The sequence below is a fragment of the Semicossyphus pulcher genome, unplaced genomic scaffold (assembly GCF_022749685.1).
Source record: "Semicossyphus pulcher isolate SPU_LCO1_2020_fin unplaced genomic scaffold, fSemPul1.0.p SCAF_23, whole genome shotgun sequence".
Taxonomy (NCBI): Eukaryota; Metazoa; Chordata; class Actinopteri; order Labriformes; family Labridae; genus Semicossyphus; species Semicossyphus pulcher.
In genome coordinates this window covers 14,981,761-15,008,909 of record NW_027211697.1, presented here as the reverse complement: position 1 = coordinate 15,008,909, position 27,149 = coordinate 14,981,761, and the positions used below count along the sequence as shown (strand labels likewise).

Genomic DNA, 27,149 nt, shown 5'->3' with positions numbered 1-27,149 from the left:
TATTATTCAAACTACAACAAATGAAGCTTTCAATACCAATCTAAACTCTGGGCAGATACCCAGAAACAAAGGAGACAAAACCTCCCACACATGTCGACAGTGAGATCTATAATGAAAGAACATCACGGGCAGTTAACACCTGATAGAGGTTTATATGGGAGCAGATCTTCTGGTGTCAATCAAGAGAAGAACTTACTGCTTCAGTCAGATGAACTGAAAATAACAGAGATAAAAGTCAAATGATATTCCTCCCTGAGGAGGAGTCAATGCAAACTGTGATGTCTTCCTCCTCTACTTATGTGACTGCAGAGAGGAGGACAGAGAACAGTGGACACACAGTTTAACATGATGGACTACAGGACAGGACTGCTGCTGTTAACTGTCTGCTGGGCAGGTGAAGATCATCACTATATTCATGTTACATAGCGTATATATCTGTCAGCAGCTGATTTCACTTGATGTTTTTCTCCTCTCTCCAGGTGTTGATGCTCAGACTCTGACAGAATCTGAACCAGTGGTTAAACGTCCTGGAGAATCCCACAGACTGACCTGTACAGGCTCTGGATTCACATTCAGCAACTACTGGATGAACTGGATCAGACAGGCTCCTGGAAAAGGACTGGAGTGGATCGCTTACATCAGGGGTGACAGTAGCCACAAATCCTACTCTCAGTCAGTTCAAGGCCGGTTCACCATCTCCAGAGACAACAGCAGACAGCAGGTGTATCTGCAGATGAACAGTCTGAAGACTGAAGACACTGCTGTGTATTACTGTGCCAGAGAGCCACAATAACACAAACCATCAGCAGAGCTGAACAAAAACCCCTCAGTGCCTGAACACTTGTAACATGAAGCCACCAGAGGAGGAGCCCTCAGACCACTAATGATTATAACAACAGTTCACTGTTAAGAACAGAACAGACATATTTAGAAACAGGAAAAGTCAAAGATTATAATGTATAAAAAGATATTTAATATACAGTGAAGTGTCAACATGTGAAATAGTGACATTATTTCTCTTCACAACTCTGTCTCAAAAAGGTTTCCATGAAACAAATGAAACATTAAAGATGGAATTTCTGTCTTTGACTAAATAACATGGGGTTAAATGGCATCTATGTTCTGAGGGCTTACACACGTTTCCTCACTTTGTTGTTAAAGCTTCATTAATATCCACAAATGTTTTCTACACATTTATTCCTGCTGTTTTTTTCCTAATGATGTTCTGAGAAATAAAACTGATGAGAACTCAGTGAGAAAATAAACAACAGAAAGAAAAACTCTGAAGGTTTGATTTGTTGGAAAAACTCACTTTGGCAAAACTTAAAAACTGATTAATTGTTGTCAAAGTCGTCACATCATGCAGCCTGAGCTCCAGAACGTAGAGCAGGGGTGTCCAAACTACGGCCCGTGGGCCATTTCTAATTAGCAGAAATTCCTAAACACAGAATGGAATATGGCCCGCATGAGAAAATAAAGCTTGTGCTTGACTGTATTGTACGTCTTAGTTTTGACACTAGGCGGCGCTGCTGTCTTGAACAAGGCAGCTTCTCTGTCCTCACAAAACAGGTGCAATCACTCAGAGAAGATTTTGCCACGGGTGATTAAACATGAAAACCAAAGAAACACAAATTAGCAAGTGAGTGCAGAAAGTTTCAGACACGGTGGGAAAATGAATATTTCTTCATGGAAGTCAAGGGGAAGTGTGTCTGTTGGATTTGCATTGAAACTGCTGCAGTGATGAAAGACTACAATGTTCAACGACACGATGAAACCAAGCATCAGTCCGACACGTCCTACACTGGTGCCGAGCCACAACAGAAAGTTAAGCAAATGGCAGCTAGCCTGTTAGCTCAACAACAGTATTTTTTCCATCCTAACAAAACACAAGAAGATGCCACAGTCACCAGATACGAGGTAGTTCAACTCATTGCCCGACACGGATAACCTTCCTCAGAGGGTGACTTCATGAAACAGTGCCTCACTAAAGTGGCAGGAATAATGTGACCAGAGAAAATGCAGGAATTCAACGTCAGCACGTCCAGAAACACAGTCGCCCAGCGAATCCAAGACTTGTCAGCTGACTTAAAGCATCAAGTGTCAGATGAAGCTCGTGCTTTTGATTTCTACTTGATTGCATGTGATGAGAGCACAGAGGCCACTTTGTTCTTTTTTTGTTTGCAGGAATAGACGAGAACGTTTGACAATAACTCTGTGCCAAGAAGGTCCAGCTTGGCGACGTGATGAACACTTCTGAAAACATATTTCGAGCTCGAGGGCTCTATCACAGAGAATTCCAGGCTCTCCTGAAATCGATGCTGAATACGGGGACCTAATCTTCCAATGTCCAAAGAGCAGTTTGTGCCACAGCTTTACACACACATGAAAGCCTTCTGTGTGAAGCTCCGTCTCTTTGAGACACAATGAGGCAACTTCAATGCTGCACACTTCCCCACGCTTTGTGAAATTTAATCTGCTTTTCCAAAGGCCAACTTCTCTGCTAAGAAAGGGAAATATGTGTCTGGGATCATTTTTCTGCTATTGACAAAGACATCCAGCTGTTCTCTACCTCCTTCTTGATGGATGCAGAAGAAGTGGATGAGAGTCTGCAATTAGAACTGATGGAAATGCAGTGTGAAGACTCTGAAGAATCAACATCAGCTTCTCTTTGTACCCGACTTCTACTGGATCTTGGAAGAGGCCAAGTTTCCTCTGATGAGGTGCCAAAAAGAATGATCAGTCTTTTTGTCTCTTCATACAAATGTGAGCAAACTTTAATACACGAGAGGTGAGGTAAATTAAAGTGGGCCAGTTTCTCTCTGTGAGGAGGAGTCAATGCAAACTGTGATGTCTTCCTCCTCTACTTATGTGACTGCAGAGAGGAGGACAGAGAACAGTGGACACACAGTTTAACATGATGGACTACAGGACAGGACTGCTGCTGTTAACTGTCTGCTGGGCAGGTGAAGATCATCACTATATTCATGTTACATAGCGTATATATCTGTCAGCAGCTGATTTCACTTGATGTTTTTATCCTCTCTCCAGGTGTTGATGCTCAGACTCTGACAGAATCTGAACCAGTGGTTAAACGTCCTGGAGAATCCCACAGACTGACCTGTACAGCCTCTGGATTCACATTAAGTAGCTATCACATGGGTTGGATCAGACAGGCTCCTGGAAAAGGACTGGAGTGGATCGCTTGGATCCAAACTGATAGTAGCGGCAAATCCTACTCTCAGTCAGTTCAAGGCCGGTTCACCGTCTCCAGAGACAACAGCAGACAGCAGCTGTATCTGCAGATGAACAGTCTGAAGACTGAAGACACTGCTGTGTATTACTGTGCCAGAGACACACAGTGACTGGAGGAGGCTGAGCAGCTGTACAAAATCCTACAGGACTCATCTTTACTGCACTGACAGACACTAGGAAACAGTTTAATACTAATATAACATATTTCATTAAACATCACCAACATAACCTTTAATCTCATAACTTAAAAGCTGTCTTTGTGTAATAATCACTTATATAACCAGCTTTTGAAAACAGACTCTGCTGTTCATTATTGTGCGACTCATGGACTGAGTTACAGCACTGCCATTAAATATAGATATTGAGATCAATGTAAAAAGTACATCCAATCTATTTCAAAGGATTCAGAGCTTAACTTCAGTCAACAAAGTGTTTTTAATGTAGAGAACAGAACTTCAAAGTGCACACTCGTGACACTCAGATATCTAAATCATCATCATTAATATCATCATCACATCAACAATAATCATCTGTCCATCCATCCTTTTTTTCTTCAGCTTCTTCTCCCTGTTCACTGTCAGGTCAGTTGCAGTCCCTCCATTAAAACTGTTGAGGGCAGACAAGGACTGACTGTATTCAGTGCTGATCACAGTAATGGCCTCCATGGAACGAGCTGTATGTACAAGTAATGGCCCTGAGGAAAACACTGACAGTTTAACACAGTTAACACCCTCAAACATCCTCTGAGTGTCTGTGATGCTTTCCTCATCCTGTCAACACACATGTATTTAGGTAAAATGGCTTTTGGAATCCTTTCAGGTGACAATATGTGTGAATGTGTTTGTCTCGTGTTTCAACTTGCTTGTTGAGAATGCAACGAGAAAAGTCCAGTCACCATGAAAAAGACAAAGTGGTTTGGAAGCTTGAAAGAATCCTGGTACCGCTCTACAAACAAAGTTGTGTCTCACGTCAGGCTATAAAACTCATTAGTGCAACGTGTCATTAATGAATGAAAGGGGTTATATGTTGCTTCTACTGTCTGTCTGTCTGTCTGTCTGCTAAAATCTGGCACCAAAGACTCGATCCATTCAGTTTGATTTATCGTGCACGTCTTGTCCAACCAGCCCTGAAACCTCCAATAAAAAACAACATGGAAATATGAGGCTAAATCTTCATGCTTCTATTTTCAGCTCTGTGAGGCGGAGTCAATGCAAATCTACATCTCTTCCATCGTTATTAATCTCACTGCAAACTGAGGACAAACCAATCCACCAACCAGACATACAAACACATTTTCACAATGACTTTGGATGTTTTTAGTTTCCATTAGTGCTTATCTTCATTGTTATAGCAGTGCTGATTCTAATAACATTTTCTATTGTCCATGAATGTTAAATTAACATGAAGTAATAATGTTTGTCATTTGAAAATCAACATAATGTTTCAGTATCATATTTCTTTCAATGCAAAACATTCAGACATTAATATTCTGTAAATGTTGGGACATTTAAATGTAAATGAAAATATCACATGTGAAGCAAAGGTGATTTCCAGGCATGTTTCCACTCGACTGCCCCTCCCTGCTTCACACACATAACATTCATAAAAAGGTTTAAATCAAGAATGTCATGAATTAAAATAAAACTATTTAAATAAAGTTATTTAGAGGAACACCAATACACGTATGCATGAAGTAATAATTCTGTAGTGCATTTGAATTTGTGTTTGCAGCTGAGGGGAAATGTAAACTGCAGAAACGAGATAGGCCTGAAAGTATGGCTGACATCTTAACATTAATAAGTCAACATCTGGGTAACATTGTCCATCGACTTTGGCTACAATACAGCCCCAAGCATCACTGATGTAAACACACAGTTTACAATGTGAACAACAGGAGGAGCCCTCAGACCAACAATGATGTCAACATCAGTTCACTGTTACAGCAGAAAGAAAAGCTTGAGACTTCATGAAAGAACTCTTCTGTTTCCATCAATAGAACTGATCATTATCAGAATCATGTGAGCATTGGAAACTGAACCAGAAGTCACCTTTATTATTCAAACTACAACAAATGAAGCTTTCAATACCAATCTAAACTCTGGGCAGATACCCAGAAACAAAGGAGACAAAACCTCCCACACATGTCGACAGTGAGATCTATAATGAAAGAACATCACGGGCAGTTAACACCTGATAGAGGTTTATATGGGAGCAGATCTTCTGGTGTCAAACAAGAGAAGAACTTACTGCTTCAGTCTGGTGAACTGAAAATAACAGAGATAAAAGTCAAATGATATTCCTCCCTGAGGAGGAGTCAATGCAAACTGTGATGTCTTCCTCCTCTACTTATGTGACTGCAGAGAGGAGGACAGAGAACAGTGGACACACAGTTTAACATGATGGACTACAGGACAGGACTGCTGCTGTTAACTGTCTGCTGGGCAGGTGAAGATCATCACTATATTCATGTTACATAGCGTATATATCTGTCAGCAGCTGATTTCACTTGATGTTTTTATCCTCTCTCCAGGTGTTGATGGTCAAACTCTGACAGAATCTGAACCAGTGGTTAAACGTCCTGGAGAATCCCACAGACTGACCTGTACAGGCTCTGGGTTCTCATTCAGTGGCTCCCACATGGCCTGGGTCAGACAGGCTCCTGGAAAAGGACTGGAGTGGGTCGCTTTCATCTACACTGATAGTAGCGGCAAATCCTACTCTCAGTCAGTTCAAGGCCGGTTCACCATCTCCAGAGACAACAGCAGACAGCAGGTGTATCTGCAGATGAACAGTCTGAAGACTGAAGACACTGCTGTGTATTACTGTGCCAGAAGAGCCACAGTGAGAGACAATAACAGGAGAGTCGTACAAAAACTACTTCCTCTATTTATCACCATCAACTTTCAGTTGTCTCAGCATCACTTTATAAAAAGGCCTCTACAACTTATATTAGACTAAATGTAAAATATAACAAATAAAAATGTAATAATGATCGCAGAGTTGAAGTTCATTGATAAAAAAAACAGCTGATCGGTCTGCGGCTAAGCAGCCCCATACACAACAATGTGATGCTCTGTGTGTTCTGACACCTGTCTATCCGAACCAGCATCAACTTTTTCAGCAATTTCAGCTACAGTAGCTCTTCTGTTGGATCGGACCACATGGTCCAGCCTTCACTCCCTCCTTGAGCGTACTGACCGCTGCAGACCGGGAACACCCCACAAGAGCTGCAGTTCTGGAGATGCTCTGACCCAGTCATCCAGCCATCACAACTTGGCTCTTATCAAACTCGCTCACATTCTTACACTTGACCATGTTTTTCTGTTTCCATTACATCAAGTTCGAGGACAAAATGTTCCCTTGCTGCCTAACATATCCCACCCACTGACAGGAGCCATTGTAACGAGGTAATTAGTGTTATTCACTTCACCTGTCAGTGGTCATAATGTTTTGGCTGATTGGTGAATATTAAATGACCCTTGGCTGCTTGATCTCGAGGAACTTTAGTTACAGATCAAGTCTGTTCCAGCTGTACGTTCTGGTGAGGAGGAGTCAATGCAAAACTCAGATGTATCATATGTAAAGCAGAGGTGATTTACAGTCATGCTTTCATTTAGTCAGAGCAACACTGATGCTTCATATGTTTGATTCTATGCAAACTCAGTGAGCTTCCTTGTTACTCGGCTATAAAAGCTTCACATCAGGCTGTCAGTGGAGTTCACAGCACGTCACTTTAACATAAAGCATGTTTTCTGTAGCTCTGCTGCTGCTGTTGGCAGCTGGATGTGAGTCTCTCTGGATTTGTCAAAGTCAACAGTTCTTCTTTTGCACTTTAACTTGATCATTTCTTACAAAACATGTTCTTTATTTTAACAGGTGTGAAGTGTCAACAGTTGACACAGCCAGCCTCTGTGACTGTGCAGCCAGGTCAACGTCTGACCATCACCTGTCAGGTCTCTTATTCTGTTAGCAGCTACTACACAGGCTGGATCAGACAGCCTGCAGGGAAAGCACTGGAGTGGATTGGAATGGCAGCTTCTGGATCCACAACAAGCTACAAAGATTCACTGAAGAACAAGTTCAGTATCGACTCAGACTCTTCCAGCAACACAGCGACTCTAAACGGACAGAATGTGCAGCCTGAAGACACTGCTGTGTATTACTGTGCCAGAGAGCCACAGTGAGAGACAATAACAGGAGAGTCGGACAAAAACTACTTCCTCTGTTTACAACCATCACTGGGAACATTCATTTACTCCAGTAGCTCTTCTTTTTTGTAATAACAATCGTGATAAACTGTCAGAGCTGGAAATGATAGAGTTGATTGAATAACAGAGTCTTATTTCATCTCATGTGTCTGAATGGTAAATACAATTCAATCATTTTCATTTATTTGTGATGTCACAGTTTCTCAATCATGTGAAGATGTTGCCTCTTCCTGCTCCACACACATATGTAGCGTTAAGGGGTAGCAAGATTAATAACTAATTAATAGCAAAAGGATTAAGGTTTACTTTAAATTCAGTGTTGGACGCCACCCAATTTTGACAAAACAGGGAAAACTTATAATTAGTTATTAATGACTTTAGGCTCATGATCTCAGGGTTGCTACGAGGTTCTTGGACATGGTGTACAGTGACTTTACCATTTCATACACACAGAAATCACATGGATCAAGGTCTTTATAAATGAAAGGTTTATTTAACTACTTCTAAGCGGAATATGAATGAATAAATGAACAGGGACAATGAATACAACGATGAACAATACATGAATGACAACGGACCACATTGTAGATGGTATCTGTGACTGGTTTCTTTGATGTTTAGAATTAAATGGGATTTAATGACTAATGCATCGCTCGGCAGTTGAGAGTTTAAAAGGGCACCAAGGAAGATTGTAAAGCAATTCAAAAGTAATTCTAATTTTTAAAGATTTTAGGTTTAATGTTTATTAATCCTAGTTAATTTAGCATCAAGCATCAACACATGGGAGATGTAATTGTATCACCTGATGATCATCTGATGGGTGTGGCAGCAGGTTCTCTTTTGGCGCTCGGGCCTTTTCAGGACGGCTTGTGTCCCTCGTGGCCGATTCGGCTTGAATCGGGTTTCTCCATCTCCCTCTCTCTCCAGCTCAGCAGGAAGCTGAATCATCTTCATCTTCACCCCCCTTTCTCTGGCTGGGGTGAAGTCTGTGGCAGTTTTGCCAGACGTTGTTCGGGAGTGTCTTTTGTGCAAAGTCTCCTTTAAAGGTTGCTAGATTCGGCTTCTTCGGCACGTTCAGTGCGGCACGGGATTAGCATGGTGATACTGGCGGCATTCTGCGGCCCAGTACACAATAAGGCCGTTCTTGACGGCTCAGGACTTCAGGAGAGGTTCAGGCTGCATAAGCTGACAGCAGAACCTGGGACAGGCCATGTGGCCAACCCTCCCCCCCCCCCCCAAGGGGGGGAAGAGAACTCAGAGGACTCAGGAACAAGAGTAACAGGACAAGACACAGGACCAAGAGAGCAAGAGGAAGTTGCTTGGAGCTTTATAACCTTGGGACCAGAGGGGTCTGGTTTCTGGGGTCCCTCTCTAGCCACACCCATGAGGAGAAGGCTCTGAGATAGAGATTATGTCTTTTAAAGCATTAAAATCAATATTGTCTACTTCACATATTTAATTCTTCCATATTTAAAAGTTGGGCTCTGTCAACTACAGAACGATACCAAACACTTTATATTAATTGTTGAATAAAACCTGTTGAAAAGGGATTAGATGAACTAAACAATTAAACAACAAGGTTGATGGCAACATCCATTATGACGACAAATAGTATATACATGTACACGTACACGTCTGCATATGCACAGGTAAACCTTTCTGCACATCACATGAATGGATCAAATGATCTCATGTGTCCACATGTGGTCTTCCTTTGTTAGCAGACAGACATGAGGAGGAGGTGTGATCAGGATGAGGAGAACTGCAGTTTCAGATTCACGTTAAAACAATTTTCTAAGTATTAAAATATGTTCGCTCAGCATAACATTACTTTAAGTACATTTCAATTGCATAGGAGAGTTAGTCACTTTAGTCCTTATATTCTTTGCAGAAAGGATGTGTCTGCATGTGAGTTATCTTCTCTGGATAACTGTGAGAAGGGCCGTAAACTTGGGGGATGGTTGGTACCTAAATTGACCATTTGTACCAGCACTCTTCTTACAGACTCTGCATGTGTCTGTTCCAATGATCAGAATACTTTGTAAAAAGATGCAGAATTAAGGTCAAGGCGATTCACGCTACACATAGAACATAAATATAACTATTTAAAGTTAGAATAACATAAATAAAAATAAAACTATATATAAGGTTATTCATATTCACAGACACCTTTACACAGAGAGGATAAATAATTATCTAGTGCATTTCTTAAAATGTCTTCTAGGGGAATGTAAACGGCAGCAACGAGATCGAGCTGAAAATATTTCTGACAACTGAACATTAACAACTCAACATGTGTGAAACATTGTCCATCAGCTTTGACTACATTTGAGCCCCATGTATAATTGATGCAAACACAGTTTACACCAGAGGAGGAGCCCTCAGACCACCAATGGTTTCAACATCAGGTTACTATTATAGCAGAAAGAAAAACTTTACACTTCTTCTGTTTGTGTTTTTATGTTGGAGCAGATCTTCTGGTGTCAAACAAGAGAAGAACTTGCTGCTTCAGTCTGGTGTGTGAGTGTGTGTTATTTGCCTTCTGTGTTGATGTTGATGGACTTAAGTTCAAGTTAGTGAATTTAAAACAGTGAAAGAAGGAACAAGTGGTATCTTAGTCAAATAGTTGTCACCCTCCTGTGAGGAGGAGTCAATGCAAACTGTGATGTCTTCCTCCTCTACTTATGTGACTGCAGAGAGGAGGACAGAGACCAGTGGACACACAGTTTAACATGATGGACTACAGGACAGGACTGCTGCTGTTAACTGTCTGCTGGGCAGGTGAAGATCATCACTATATTCATGTTACATAGCGTATATATCTGTCAGCAGCTGATTTCACTTGATGTTTTTATCCTCTCTCCAGGTGTTGATGGTCAGACTCTGAAACAATCTGAACCAGTGGTTAAACGTCCTGGAGAATCCCACAGACTGACCTGTACAGCCTCTGGATTCACATTCAGCAGCTTCTGGATGAACTGGGTCAGACAGGCTCCTGGAAAAGGACTGGAGTGGGTCGCTGCTATAAGCAGTGGTGGTAGCGACAAATACTACTCTCAGTCAGTTCGAGGCCGGTTCACCGTCTCCAGAGACAACAGCAGACAGCAGCTGTATCTGCAGATGAACAGTCTGAAGACTGAAGACACTGCTGTGTATTACTGTGCCAGAGAGCCACAATAACACAAACCATCAGCAGAGCTGAACAAAAACCCCTCAGTGCCTGAACACTTGTAACATGAAGCCACCAGAGGAGGAGCCCTCAGACCACTAATGATTATAACAACAGTTCACTGTTAAGAACAGAACAGACATATTTAGAAACAGGAAAAGTCAAAGATTATAATGTATAAAAAGATATTTAATATACAGTGAAGTGTCAACATGTGAAATAGTGACATTATTTCTCTTCACAACTCTGTCTCAAAAAGGTTTCCATGAAACAAATGAAACATTAAAGATGGAATTTCTGTCTTTGACTAAATAACATGGGGTTAAATGGCATCTATGTTCTGAGGGCTTACACACGTTTCCTCACTTTGTTGTTAAAGCTTCATTAATATCCACAAATGTTTTCTACACATTTATTCCTGCTGTTTTTTTCCTAATGATGTTCTGAGAAATAAAACTGATGAGAACTCAGTGAGAAAATAAACAACAGAAAGAAAAACTCTGAAGGTTTGATTTGTTGGAAAAACTCACTTTGGCAAAACTTTAAAGTGGCTATATGTAAGATTTTATTTATATTCATCTATCAAATATCTTTTTTTTTTAATTGCCAATGTGTGAAGGGATAGTAGAGGAAGTGAGATACGGCCCGTGGGCCAACAGCGGCCTTTGGTCCATTTCTAATTTGCAGCAATTCCTAAACACAGAATGGAATATGGCCCGCATGAGAAAATAAAGCTTGTGCTTGACTGTATTGTACGTCTTAGTTTTGACACTAGGCGGCGCTGCTGTCTTGAACAAGGCAGCTTCTCCGTCCTCACAAAACAGGTGCAATCACTCAGAGAAGATTTTGCCACGGGTGATTAAACATGAAAACCAAAGAAACACAAATTAGCAAGTGAGTGCAGAAAGTTTCAGACACGGTGGGAAAATGAATATTTCTTCATGGAAGTCAAGGGGAAGTGTGTCTGTTGGATTTGCATTGAAACTGCTGCAGTGATGAAAGACTACAATGTTCAACGACACGATGAAACCAAGCATCAGTCCGACACGTCCTACACTGGTGCCGAGCCACAACAGAAAGTTAAGCAAATGGCAGCTAGCCTGTTAGCTCAACAACAGTATTTTTTCCATCCTAACAAAACACAAGAAGATGCCACAGTCACCAGATACGAGGTAGCTCAACTCATTGCCCGACACGGGAAACCTTCCTCAGAGGGTGACTTCATCAAACAGTGCCTCACTAAAGTGGCAGGAATAATGTGACCAGAGAAAATGCAGGAATTCAACGTCAGCATGTCCAGAAACACAGTCGCCCAGCGAATCCAAGACTTGTCAGCTGACTTAAAGCATCAAGTGTCAGATGAAGCTCGTGCTTTTGATTTCTACTTGATTGCATGTGATGAGAGCACAGAGGCCACTTTGTTCTTTTTTTGTTTGCAGGAATTGACGAGAACGTTTGACAATAACTCTGTGCCAAGAAGGTCCAGCTTGGTGACGTGATGAACACTTCTGAAAACATATTTCGAGCTCGAGGGCTCTATCACAGAGAATTTCAGGCTCTCCTGAAATCGATGCTGAATACGGGGACCTAATCTTCCAATGTCCAAAGAGCAGTTTGTTCCACAGCTTTACACACACATGAAAGCCTTCTGTGTGAAGCTCCGTCTCTTTGAGACACAATGAGGCAACTTCAATGCTGCACACTTCCCCACGCTGTGTGAAATTAAATCTGCTTTTCCAAAGGCCAACTTCTCTGCTAAGAAAGGGAAATATGTGTCTGGGATCATTTCTCTGCTATTGACAAAGACATCCAGCTGTTCTCTACCTCCTTCTTGATGGATGCAGAAGAAGTGGATGAGAGTCTGCAATTAGAACTGATGGAAATGCAGTGTGAAGACTCTGAAGAATCAACATCAGCTTCTCTTTGTACCCGACTTCTACTGGAGCTACGAAGAGGCCAAGTTTCCTCTGATGAGGCGCCAAAAAGAATGATCAGTCTTTTTGTCTCTTCATACAAATGTGAGCAAACTTTAATACACGAGAGGTGAGGTAAATTAAAGTGGCCCAGTTTCTCTCTGTGAGGAGGAGTCAATGCAAACTGTGATGTCTTCCTCCTCTACTTATGTGACTGCAGAGAGGAGGACAGAGAACAGTGGACACACAGTTTAACATGATGGACTACAGGACAGGACTGCTGCTGTTAACTGTCTGCTGGGCAGGTGAAGATCATCACTATATTCATGTTACATAGCGTATATATCTGTCAGCAGCTGATTTCACTTGATGTTTTTATCCTCTCTCCAGGTGTTGATGGTCAGACTCTGACACAATCTGGACCAGTGGTTAAACGTCCTGGAGAATCCCACAGACTGACCTGTACAGCCTCTGGATTCACATTCGGCAGCTATGAGATGGTCTGGGTCAGACAGGCTCCTGGAAAAGGACTGGAGTGGATCGCTTACATCTACGATGATGGCAGCAGCAAATACTACTCTCAGTCAGTTCAAGGCCGGTTCACCATCTCCAGAGACAACAGCAGACAGCAGCTGTATCTACAGATGACCAGTCTGAAGACTGAAGACACTGCTGTGTATTACTGTGCCAGAAGAGACACAGTGAGAGACAATAACAGGAGAGTCGTACAAAAACTACTTCCTCTATTTACAACCATCACTGGGGACAGTTGGAACATATGTTTGTAATACTGATGTGCCATAATGTAAATTCTTATTATAGATTCAATGTTGAAGTCTTGTTTAATCTCATTCGTCTGAATGTTAAAGTCATTTTCATCGAGAATTCAACATCATTCATTTGTCATTGCACAACAGAGTTCCACAATGATTCAATGTTTTAGCCCATTCCTGCAACACACAGAACAAAAGGACACATTGTTTAAAGTAGAATAGAAAAAGATACATTGTCATATTTGAGTTATTTAGATACTAATACACTGGTTCATTAGCACAATTAAAATTATAATTCTGTTGCACTCTTTTTGGATTTGTTGTTTGGGGGAATGTAAACGGCAGCAACAAGATAGTGCTGATAACTTTATGCTGAAATCTGAACTTTAAAAACTTGACATCTGGGAAATATTATTAACTTTTACAATATTTGAGCACCAAGTATCATCGATAAAAACAGTTTCTCCCCTTGTGATCACTAACATGAAGCCACCACAGGAGGAGCCCTCAGACCACCAAAGATTTCAACATCAGTTCACTGTTACAGCAACAACAGAAACAGTCTTTAGAACATTGGAAATAATAGACAATGTTCCAATCACTGATAAAATAGTGTATGTTGTCACAGTAACAAACTCCACGATACATTATTAAATATTAAAGCATTCAACAACTTATACAAATGAGGTTGATTACTTTGCTCAGTGTTCCTCGTCTCTGAAAGTCAGTTCCTTTTTGAGAACATACTAAAAAATATCAAACTGATAAGTTATCAGAATCATACGTGCATTAGAGACTGAACCGGTCTTTAGCCAAAGTCATGGTGGTGTTTATTATTTAGGACATAAAACATGTGATTTAAACATCAATCTCATGACGTTTGATATGACTGAAGTTTCACCAACTCTTTCTGTGAGACGGAGAGAAAACATTTTAATAAACTTTACTGTCCCATGGATGTAAATAAGCCTCCTTGTGTGTTGCCTTATAAGGACATAAAGTGTCTTCTCCTCTTGCTGGTTTCTAGTTTCTATTCACGGCTGCTCCTTTAGTTTCCAGTAGTGCTCTTCTTCATTGTTACAGCAACGCTGATTTTAATAAATATTATCAATGAATGCTTCTGGTTGTTTGCAATTTGAAAATAAATTACATGATGCTTAAAAATCAAATGTCTCTCAGTGCAAAACATTCAGACATTTATATTCTGTAAATGTTGGGACATTTTAAATGTTGAGTGTTCTGAAATGAAAATATCACATGTGAAGCAAAGGTGATTTCCAGGCATGTTTCTACTCGACTGCCCCTCCCTGCTTCACACACATAACATTCATAAACACGTTTCAATCAAGAATTCATGAATTTAAAAAAAATAAGTTGAGATAAACACCAATACACGTATGCATGAAGTGATATTATATAATAACATTTCCATCAATAGAACTGATCATTATCAGAATCATGTGGGCATTGGAAACTGAACCAGAAGTCACCTTTATTATTCAAATGGTAAATGGACTGTACTTATAGAGCGCTTTTCTCACTCAGAGCTGCTTTTTACACTACATATCACATTCACCCATTCACACACTGATGGCAGAGGCTGCTACTAAAGTGCCCAACTGTCAATCAGATATCACATTCATACCCTTTGGCTATGCCACTTGGTGCAATTTGGGGTTCAGTGTCTTGCCCAAAGACACTTCGACATGTAGCCTGAGGGAGCTGGGGATCGAACCTCCGACCTTCCGATTGAAAGACGACCGACTCTACCACTGAGCCACAGCCGCCCCAAACTACAAAACTACAACAAATGAAGCTTTCAATACCAATCTAAACTCTGGGCAGATACCCAGAAACAAAGGAGACAAAACCTCCCACACATGTCGACAGTGAGATCTATAATGAAAGAACATCACGGGCAGTTAACACCTGATAGAGGTTTATATGGGAGCAGATCTTCTGGTGTCAAACAAGAGAAGAACTTACTGCTTCAGTCTGATGAACTGAAAATAACAGAGATAAAAGTCAAATGATATTCCTCCCTGAGGAGGAGTCAATGCAAACTGTGATGTCTTCCTCCTCTACTTATGTGACTGCAGAGAGGAGGACAGAGAACAGTGGACACACAGTTTAACATGATGGACTACAGGACAGGACTGCTGCTGTTAACTGTCTGCTGGGCAGGTGAAGATCATCACTATATTCATGTTACATAGCGTATATATCTGTCAGCAGCTGATTTCACTTGATGTTTTTATCCTCTCTCCAGGTGTTGATGGTCAGACTCTGACACAATCTGAACCAGTGGTTAAACGTCCTGGAGAATCCCACAGACTGACCTGTACAGCCTCTGGATTCACACTCAGTGACTACTGGATGCACTGGGTCAGACAGGCTCCTGGAAAAGGACTGGAGTGGATCGCTTACATCAGCAGCGGTGGTGGTAGCAGCATCTACTACTCTCAGTCAGTTGAAGGCCGGTTCACCATCTCCAGAGACGACCGCAGACAGCAGCTGTATCTGCAGATGAACAGTCTGAAGACTGAAGATTCGGCTGTTTATTATTGTGCTCAATGACTGGAGAGGGCTGAGCAGCTGTACAGGTCCTACAGAACTGTGTGGTGTTTGGGTCTGTGGGACCTGTTTTCAATGTTGACCAAAAGAAAAATGGCCTTAGTCCATCATGTAGACTGATATGGAAACTGTATCTGTTCAAAGGGGCTGGTGTTTTTTACGTGTTCAATTTCTTAACATTGTTTCATTTAGATTTGTTCAAACTAAACAAGTTTTTCCCCCTATATGTTTAGAGTGATTTTTATGGCTGCATTGATTTAAAAACCCAATAATGTGGTGGGTCCAGCAGACCTGCAAACACTGGCTGAGTAACAAAAACATGAACACTACACAAGGGTTAAGCTGGTGAAGCACAAGCATGAACATTTTGATAATATACATTTGATATGTTAAATATTTCATTCTAAATTGATTGACTAATGTTTTAAAATCTATATTTAACATTAAACACATTTTCATAAAGAAAACTCACTTTTAAAAGGGCCAAAGAAATCACAACCATCTGAAGCAGACATTTAATACAAATGCTCAACAACCTGGCAAATTAAGACACAAAGTCTGTCTCAAAAGGTGATATTAAAGATCTTACAAGATGAACTTGAGAGCACAATATAAATATGATCAACTTTAGGGACTTCACGGGTATCTTACATGTGGACACGGCCAACGGGAAGTCACATGTTTGACTTTTGGAGACACAAGAGATCATGTTTGCAAGAGATGCTGGGCAAATGCTAAGTTCTCAAAGCTATATCCCTTGCCAAGGCTAGTTTATTAGCTGGCTTAGAAGCTAGCATTAAATAATGTTTCCCAAAGGATACATTTTTCATAAATGCTGAGTAATATTTGAAATGTTACAACTGAGTGTGTTATGACAATATCACATGTAAAGCAAAGGTAATTTCAAGGCATGTTTTCAGTCTGCAGATATAAAAGCAGTGAACACAATCTTCTAAACCAACAAGACCCCGAGATACTTCAACACCTTCGCTTAGGGCAATATCTCACTTCCTGCCCGAAGGAAGCACTCTGTTTTCCGACAGACAACCCTGGCCTCAGACTTGAAGGTGCTGGCTCTCATCCCAACAGTTTCACAGGCTGCAAACCGCCCCAGTTACTGCTATAAGTCACAGCTTGATGAAGTAAACAGAACCACATCATCTGCAAGAAGCAGAGATGCAATTGTGAGGTCCCCAAACTGGACACTCTCCTTCCCCCGGCTCCTTGAAATCTTTTCCATGAAAATCACAAAAAGAAGCTGTGACAAGGGGCAATCCAGTCAAACTTGAACTTGTTGTGTTCCTCAAACCATTCCTGAACCATTTCTGCAGTGTGGCAGGGTGCATTTTACTGTTGAGAGAGGCCAAAATAACTTCCGTACACCTGCACATTTTTTCTGCTTCCAACACATCAAATTTGAGGACAAAATGTTCACTTAATTCCTAACCCACCCGCTGACAGGAACCATTGTAATGCGATTATCAGTGTAATTCACATCACCTGTCAGTGGTCATAATGTTATGGCTGATTGGTGAATATTAAATGACCCTTGGCTGCTTGATCTCGAGGAACTTTAGTTACAGATCAAGTCTGTTCCAGCTGTACGTTCTGGTGAGGAGGAGTCAATGCAAAACTCAGATGTATCATATGTAAAGCAGAGGTGATTTACAGTCATGCTTTCATATAGTCAGAGCAACACTGATGCTTCATATGTTTGATTCTATGCAAACTCAGTGAGCTTCCTTGTTACTCGGCTATAAAAGCTTCACATCAGGCTGTCAGTGGAGTTCACAGCACGTCACTTTAACATAAAGCATGTTTTCTGTAGCTCTGCTGCTGCTGTTGGCAGCTGGATGTGAGTCTCTCTGGATTTGTCAAAGTCAACAGTTCTTCTTTTGCACTTTAACTTGATCATTTCTTACAAAACATGTTCTTTATTTTAACAGGTGTGAAGTGTGAACAGTTGACACAGCCAGCCTCTGTGACTGTGCAGCCAGGTCAACGTCTGACCATCACCTGTCAAGTCTCTTATTCTCTTAGCACCTACTGGACAGCCTGGATCAGACAGCCCGCAGGGAAAGCACTGGAGTGGATTGGAATGAGAGTTGGATCCACAACAAGCTACAAAGATTCACTGAAGAACAAGTTCAGTATCGACTTAGACTCTTCCAGCAACACAGCGACTTTAAACGGACAGAATGTGCAGCCTGAAGACACTGCTGTGTATTACTGTGCAGGTGTGAGGGTCCCACATTCCCTCCTTTTGACACAAAGTGTTAACATATCATATTGGGAATTGTATTAAACATTTTACATCACACATTCAATTTGAGTTAAACTGTAAGACTTTTCAAAAAAGAAAAAACACAATACACCACAACAAACTACAATTTCTACAATTACACCACAAATAACACCAAAGATAAGAGTACACCAACAATAACACCATTCAACTAAAACAGTTCTTTTGACATAATTTATATTCGTCTTCTCCTGGGGTCTCCGGACCCTGCGGTGGTGACATGCCAATGTCACTTCCATCTGTGCCCTCTTGCACCCTTAGTAACATTAGTCCATTACCGCCCTCCTTTGATGGGTCGGGTGTATGCATATCAGTATAAATGAAATCAGTTTGGCTTTTGAATGCAAGTGGATCAGTTTGCAGTGTGGTGGGTGTAAGAATATATGAGGACGCTTGAAGTCCAATCCTTATTAGTCTGAGAGTAATACAACTTTCTTAAGTCAGTCAATGCTGTTTCTGTCAAGTCAAGTCATTTTTTTTTTCCATGAGTCATGTCATACATGGGTCGGGAGATCTCCACAAAATCAAAAATCCATGGTCGGCACTAGCCTGCTATGCCTAGAAAGAAAAGATAACCCACTGATCGCACAACAAACTGCAGCAACAACACTGTGTCAGCTTGATGATACTCTTGTGTAGGGAAAACACACCAGAGGTCATCAACATGCTGAACAAGTGTGCTGCCACACATTGGCTTTCAATATATATCACCTAGCATTGAATGTGGAAGCAAACCAGAACTTTGAGTCAGGACAAACAGGAATGCTAAATATGCATTTGCCAAATCAATCACAGAAAACCACCATGTGTTTTGCTTACACCTGTGAAAGACAAGGATGTGAATTAGGGCATTCCACAATGGCACATTGATAAGCTACTTATAAACCTGTTTATAAGTGTCACTGATGCCTGTGTGTGTGTGTGTTCGGCTCAATGCTTTGACCTGCCTCCGCTGTCTCCTATGACTGTGTCAACAGCAATCCTGGGAGTGAACAACAAGTCCAATCGTGTGACATGTGGCCAAAACCTTCACATCTGTAACACCTCAGCTTGCAGCCATACTTTCCTTGAAGTCTTTGATGTGGACCCCATCTCCTTCTGTCTCAGCATGCAGAACGTGTGTCCTAACAGTTGCTGCCATGGACTGTCCACCAACACTTCTGTTGGGGTATGTGTCTCGTTACCAGGAGGCCTGCAGGAATGGAAACAGCATATGGAGGCAGGAGAGCCCTATCTCTTACCCTACATTTGCTTATCTCTCTCTGTTTTCTACATACACTTTCATCCTTGCCCACTTTTGGAAACCTTGCCAATCCATCTGTTTCTTCCCCACTTTCTTTCCCTGTTCTCTTTCTTCTAACCATATTCAATGTGCCTATTAAAGGAAAAAACCCTGTATTATATAGTGCCAGAGTGAAACATCCTCAACCACATTTTTCCCCATTTGTCTACCATCAATTTAACAGGACCTGAAAGAAGGTCAGGTAACTGACTCAGTAGGACAGATATGCTTGCACGTTCAATGGGCTTATCATCCACACAACAAAAAACACAGTCACACTGATCTTCCCATACAAGTATGGTTGGATCTTATCAAGCATACACTACCTTTGGGTAACTTATTCAGCCAGGTGGTTTGTACGACACATTCGTTCCGAGCAACGCACCCCTGTAGTACACATGAATATGTACTAGACACTGAATGAGCAACCACAAAGTTTATTCTTTATATATTTCATAGATTTTTCAATCACACGCCCATTTTATCACAATGTGCTATACCCTTATAATGTGTTAAATTACTGTAATATCATTATGTTCCAACAAACATATTTAACTTCTGTGAGGATTATCTAATACTCCTCCACCCTTTTACCCTTTTTTCTTTCTTTTCTTGATTCCCCTTGTCAGTTCTAACAACCTTTTTTCCGGAATTACATAGAACTGGTCTACAATACCACAAAGGATTTACATGCCAACGGGCTCTGCTCCCCAAGGAAATCCATCAGAGAAATACAACCATACGTTAGTTTCACAACCGCTTGTCTGGAATTACGCTGAAACTAGTTTCCAATACCACAAAGGAATTACAAGGAAACAGTTGTCCTATCACACAACAATTACACAGTTACCATCGAGAAAATGATTCATAACACCGTACTCACCCCGATAAAAATAGATGGAGCATCCACTGTTCGAAACCCTTGTCTGACTTCAGGCGGGTTCCTATCACCCTTTTTTGTGGGGAGGTCACCCTGAGTCTCAATAAAGACCCCTGCCGGCAGTTTACCCTCAGTCCAGACTCAGGAGTCGATCAGCGAAATGTCCATCCCACTTCTGACACCAAATGTGAGGGCAATTCTCCTCCTGAAGATAATTTGTGAAGAACAAGCAAACTCAATGTTATGAATCAAGTCTCTTTACTTACATTTTACATGCAGCATGGAGAGAAGTGCGAAAGTTCTCTCCCTTGCTGTTGCAGTGTTCAAGCTTATATACAACATCAACAACCCCCTACCCCATCCCCACATGGTACTTCACTCAGCCACATGGCCTTCATCAGCAAGATAAGATGATCCTTCTCTGCTCTCTAGGGGGAAATCAGGGGAAACCGGGGTTCACCAAGTCAACGTCATAAACTAAATTGCCCCCCCCCCATATAAATTTAACTTTAGACAAGTTACCCCCTTGATGATCCCTGGAAAATTCCCACACAGGAGACCCACAATAACACAAACCATCAGCAGAGCTGAACAAAAACCCCTCAGTGCCTGAACACTTGTAACATGAAGTCACCTGAGGAGGAGCCCTCAGACCACTAATGATTATAAAAACAGTTTACTGTTAAGGACAGTGTAGGGATGAGCTAGTTATTAAGGCTCAAAAATGTATCAAAAATCCAAAAAGTGCAGTCCAAGTGAATTTATTTGAAGTGAAAAATCCAATCATGTGCAGCAATATTTACAGTGCAGGCCTGGTCCAAATACAAAAACTTGAGAAATTATAATTATACTTAAATAACAAAAGAATCAGTGAAACAAAGAAACTCTATACAAGGCTTAAAGTCTGGTCTCTTGCAGCTTTAAACACTGTGACTCACTTCACCTCAGACAACCCAACTCCTGCCACAACTCAGCTGCGTCAAGGACCTCCAGCCTTCTCTTTTATAAGAGCTGGGTGATAACTACTGACAATTCAAAACCAATGAACTAAAAGGAGCTATATACGCAGTCTTCTACATAACAAAACATGCAATAACAATGTACAGCGTACCAAACACATTTGAAGTAAGTTAATATTCAAAATGCTTTTAAAAGGCTACCTGCTTAGCTGTCACTTCTCTCAGAGGGAAAACCTCAGGGTATGGTGGCATGGTCACTATTGAGCAGGGTAAACTTGTTTCCTGCTTGGCTCCTCTTAACTGGACCCACTACGTCTACTCCTATGCACTCAAATTGGGTACTTATGACAGGAAGTTGAACAAGAGGGACCAGGGCAAGGTCAATGGGCAATGAACCTGTCTGCAACTCTGGACCTGAAAGTTCCTGCTGTCTGCGCCTCTCCAATCTGTCCTCCTGTTTAGCTCTTGGCTTTGCTACAACCTCTTCCCCAAGGAATGGCATTAGCTGCATTGTGTCTATCTAATTGTCTAGTGTGCTTGGTAGTGAGGCTGTTGCTGACACTTCCTCAGGTGCAATGTGAGGGTCTGCCTGCTGTGCTACTGAACACACTGCTGGCAGTCGTACAGAGACTGGAGCAACTGCAACCTGCTTTGCCTTGAAACGAGTTACTGCACCACAGAATATTTCCCATACTGTAGTGAATGAGATCATACAAGACTGGCAAATCTGAACCTAGCAGGATGGGACAGGTGAAGATCATCACTATATTCATGTTACATAGCGTATATATCTGTCAGCAGCTGATTTCACTTGATGTTTTTATCCTCTCTCCAGGTGTTGATGGTCAGACTCTGACACAATCTGAACCAGTGGTTAAACGTCCTGGAGAATCCCACAGACTGACCTGTACAGGCTCTGGATTCACATTCAGTGAGTACTGGATGCACTGGGTCAGACAGGCTCCTGGAAAAGGACTGGAGTGGATCGCCTGGATTGAAACTGATAGTAGCGAAAAACTCTACTCTCAGTCAGTTCGAGGCCGGTTCACCATCTCCAGAGACGACAGCAGACAGCAGCTGTATCTGCAGATGAACAGTCTGAAGACTGAAGACACTGCTGTGTATTACTGTGCCAGAGAGTCACAATAACACAAACCATCAGCAGAGCTGAACAAAAACCCCTCAGTGCCTGAACACTTGTAACATGAAGCCACCAGAGGAGGAGCCCTCAGACCACTAATGATTATAACAACAGTCTCAGTGGGACAAACAGGCTTTAAACAACCCTGATCGCTGTACGAGAAGCACTGAAGCATGTCGGGCTTTAAAAACATTTCCCCTTCAACAATGAAGAATTAACACTGACGCACATTTGATCAATGAAAGTGTGTTTGTCAGCATGTTGGGACAGTTCATCATGACTCACAGCAACAGCTGCATTTATGTAAATACATCATCAATACGACTGAACAGAGAACTGTACTTTAAAAAGCTCTATCACATTATATTCTGTTTTTCTACATAAACCTACAAATACATCTCCACATAAACTTTTACAAGTTTAAACACATTTTCACTGTATGACTCAAATCAGAGCGGCACTACAAGTTTGATATATTAACCATCTAGATGGTGACATTTCATAAAAACAGAACAAATAAAAATGACATTTGTTTATGTTCATTTGAGTATTTTATGTGCAATGTGACAATTTCTGTTTGTCCTATTAATTGTCTTTTTCGGTGAGCTGAAGACATTATTCATTGCTAAATATTTATTGTTGCATTAATGTTTATATTTTTTGGCGTTTAAAATCAGTCTCAGTACGAGAGTGAAAATAATAATGCAGTTCTCTTTATAGAAACACTAGATGGCAGTCAGTGTCCAGTCTCTCTCTTCTCTGTTACTGTAATGAGATCTGCTCATCTCATTGTTCTTAAGTGAGCGACACACAAACCCTGGACTGAAACAGACTTTCATCCTCCTCTGTGAACCCGCTCCACCACAACACAAACACAACATTGAAGTTGCTGGCTCAACAGTTAATGCAGGTTCACGTGTGGACATCGTTGTTGATCACCATCTCAACTTTTCTCGCTCTCTCAAAAATGCAAACGTGAAAAATAAAACAGTTAAAAAAGTAAAAACAGTGGATGACATGTGTCGTCTGTAACTCTCTCTCTCTCTCTGAGGTCATTTCTCCTGTTTGATGAATGTTTTCAGTATTTATCAACAAGTATTTCCAAAATCTGCAAGAAATGCAAATTGATAAATTGATGCACAAGCTCCGCCCATTCTGCCGACACAATATAAATCCCTCATAGTGGAGGAGAAGAGCTCACATCAATCCAGCTTCATCATCAGCCATGTTCTCTGTAGCTCTGCTGCTGCTGCTGACAGCTGGATCCTGTGAGCAGCTTTAAACTAATAAACACATTAGAAACAGGGAATAATCAGATGAATGATGGAGATCATGTTGGTTTGTGTTTCCACAGGTGTGAACAGTATCGACCTCATCCAGCCAGACTCAATGGTTGTGCAGCCTGGACAGTCTTTGACCATCACCTGTCAGGTCTCTGGTTATTCTTTGACTGATGACAACTATGCAACAGGTTGGATCAGACAGCATGAAGGGAAAGGACTGGAGTGGATTTGTCATCGATGGGGAGGAGGAAACTTTTACCAGAATAATGCTCTGAAGAACAAGTTCAGCTACCACACACACACTTCAACGAGCTCGGTTACATTAACTGGACAGAATGTGCAGCCTGAAGACACAGCTGTGTATTACTGTGTGCGATTCAGCTCCACTGTGATACAAACCACCAACACACCTGCACAAAAACTCAGGGCCTCAGCTACCTCACTAAATGTTTATCAGAATCAGAATCAGGTTTATTGCCAAGTAGGTTCACACATAAAAGGAATTTCTTTTGGTGGTTTTGGTGCAGAACCATTAACACAGAACTAGAATAAAATAAGTAAAATACTTAAATATAATAAGATAAAAAACAGGCAATAATAATAAAAATATAAAAAGCAATACGTATAATACAAGATATGTACAACAGGTGTGAATTAAAAATTAAAAACTGTACATATGTGCAGGATATGGGGCCTTGTTGACGAGGCTGGCAGCAGAGGAGAAGAAAGTGTACCTGTGTCGGGAGGTTTTGGTCCTGATGGAGCGCAGCCTCTTGCCAGAGGGGAGGGTCTCAAAGAGACTGTGTCTGAGGTGAGAGGGGTCAGCCACAATCTTACCTGCACACCTCAGGGTCCTGGAGGTGTACAGGTCCTCGAGAGATGGCAGATTGCAGCCAATCACCCTCTCTGCAGAGCGGATGATACGCTGCAGCCTGCCCTTGTCCCTGGCAGTAGCAGCAGCGTACCAGACAGTGATGGAGCAGGTGAGGATGCACTTCTACACCACCATCATTGTCTTTGGCAGGTTGAACTTCTTCAGCTGCAGCAGGAAGTACATCCTCTGCTGTCCCTTTTTGGATGAGGGAGCCGATGTTCAGCTCCCACTTGAGGTCCTGGCTGATGATGGTCCACAGTGGAACAGTAGAGTCACTGATGCTGATGGGGGGCGGGTGTGGCTGCTTTCTTTCTAAAGTCCACAACCATCTCCACTGTCTTCAGAGCATTACACTCCAGGTTGTTATCACCACACCAGGTCACCAGATGGTCAATCTCCCACCTGTAGGCAGACTCATCACCAACCGGAGATGAGTCCAATGAGGGTGGTGTCGTCCGCTTACTTCAGGAGCTTGATGGACTGATGACTGGAGGTGCAGCTGTTGGTGTACAGGGAGAACAGCAGAGGGGAAAGAACGCAGCCTTGAGGGGAGCCGGTGCTGATGGTCCTGGAGTCAGAGACGTGTTTCCCCAGCTTCACATGCTGCCTCCTGCCAGACAGGAAGTGATCCACCTGCAGGTGGAGTCGGGCACGTTCAACTGGGAGAGCTTGTCCTGAAGCATAGCCAGTATGATCGTGTTGAAGGCAGAGCTGAAATCCACAAACAGGATCCTGGCATAGGTTCCTGCCGAGTCCAGATGCTGGAGGATGAAGTGGAGGGCCATGTTGACTGCATTGTCTACAGACCTGTTGGCTCTGTAGGTGAACTGCAGGGTCTGTGATGTCCTTGAGGTATGAGAGCACCAGGCGCTCAAAAGACTTCATTACCACAGAGGTCAGGGCGACGAGTCTGTAGTCATTAAGTCCTGTGGTCCTTGAAGAGGGGGGGTTTCGGCTTGTAGCAGGTGAGCTGTCTGAGACCCTTCCAGTCTGAGCCAGCATCTCCGCCTGAAAACTGCTGTAGTTTATCAGAGTACAGACACTTAGCAAAATGCTCTCTGATTAGTAGATAAGATAAATGTTTATGTAACTCACAGAATCAGAGAGTTCAATATTTCAAAGTATCAAAGCAGATCTAGTTTCACCTTTACTGCAGCCGACATCAGTACAGAAGAATCAGAGAGAAGCTTCATCTTGTGATACCTAGAAACAGTTTGTTTCTGTTTTTATGGGATGGGGCAGAAATTACCATCTGATAATGTAACTACATAACATTATAGCTCCCCGTCTCACACTTTTGTAAATCGTCAAGATAAAAACAGGCTCTAAACTGCTGAACCATGAGTTAAAGATCGTCAGTGAGGAGAGAAAGGTGTATTCTCCTTCTCAGCTGGTTCAGTTACTGTATGAATATATAAGTATTTAAGTCGCGGCTCTGTGCTGCAGCGGTTTTTATTCCCTGAGATCAGAAATCGACCAGTTTTTGAAAGAGAAGGACCGACCTCTTCATGAACCGAGTGACCCTCTCTGGTTGGCAGACCTGGCGTTTTTAGTTCATCCGACTGGTCATCTTGACACACTGAACAAGAGCCCACAAGGCAAAGACCAGTTTGTTCCACAGCTTTACACACAAATCATCACTGCTCCCACTGAGTGCAACGCTCTTCACATCTTCCCTGCTGTTTTGAAAATGAGCTGCCAGAAAAGAACGAAGGACACAAGCTACAATTTTAGGCCATTTTGTTAAAGTCATGGACCACCGAACCCGCCCTCTTTTCTGTCACCTTCCTGAGACATTCATATTCCAACCCTTTGTGCTCAGGAACAAATGAAAACCATTCATGGAAAGCTGTGATGGAGGCTGTTTGTTTCTTTAAGCATATTCAATTACCAAGCATATCTTACCTTCATTGGATTGGTTTCACTAACTTTAATACACGAGAGTTGAGGTATGTTAAAGTCTGCAACTCTGGACCTGAAAGTTCCTGCTGTCTGCGCCTCTCCAATCTGTCCTCCTGTTTAGCTCTTGGCTCTGCTACAACCTCTTCCCCAAGGAATGGCATTAGCTGCATTGTGTCTATCTAATTGTCTAGTGTGCTTGGTAGTGAGGCTGTTGCTGACACTTCCTCAGGTGCAATGTGAGGGTCTGCCTGCTGTGCTACTGAACACACTGCTGGCAGTCGTACAGAGACTGGAGCAACTGCAACCTGCTTTGCCTTGAAACGAGTTACTGCACCACAGAATATTTCCCATACTGTAGTGAATGAGATCATACAAGACTGGCAAATCTGAACCTAGCAGGATGGGATACGGCAAATCTGGGGCAATACCACTTTTCATACTGTAAACCTGTCCTTTAGCTTCCACCGTCTTCCTCAGCTGTTGGGGCTAGTTCCTCGTGTCCATGGACATCGATGACTGGGGATGTTCCTCACTTCCTAGGAACAAGCTGTGACTGAACAAGGGACTGGGAACAACCAGTGTCTAACAGGGCTAAGTGGGGTTTACCATTTAGCTGAGCAGTGGCTAGAGGGGAGAC

At 42.0% G+C, this 27,149-nt stretch overlaps 1 pseudogene; it reads left to right on the top strand.

Annotated features, from left to right (window-relative positions):
- The first annotated feature begins 345 nt into the window (after window positions 1–345).
- Window positions 346–27,149, top strand: part of LOC138602583 (immunoglobulin gamma-1 heavy chain-like) — a 50,768-nt pseudogene continuing 23,964 nt past the window's right edge.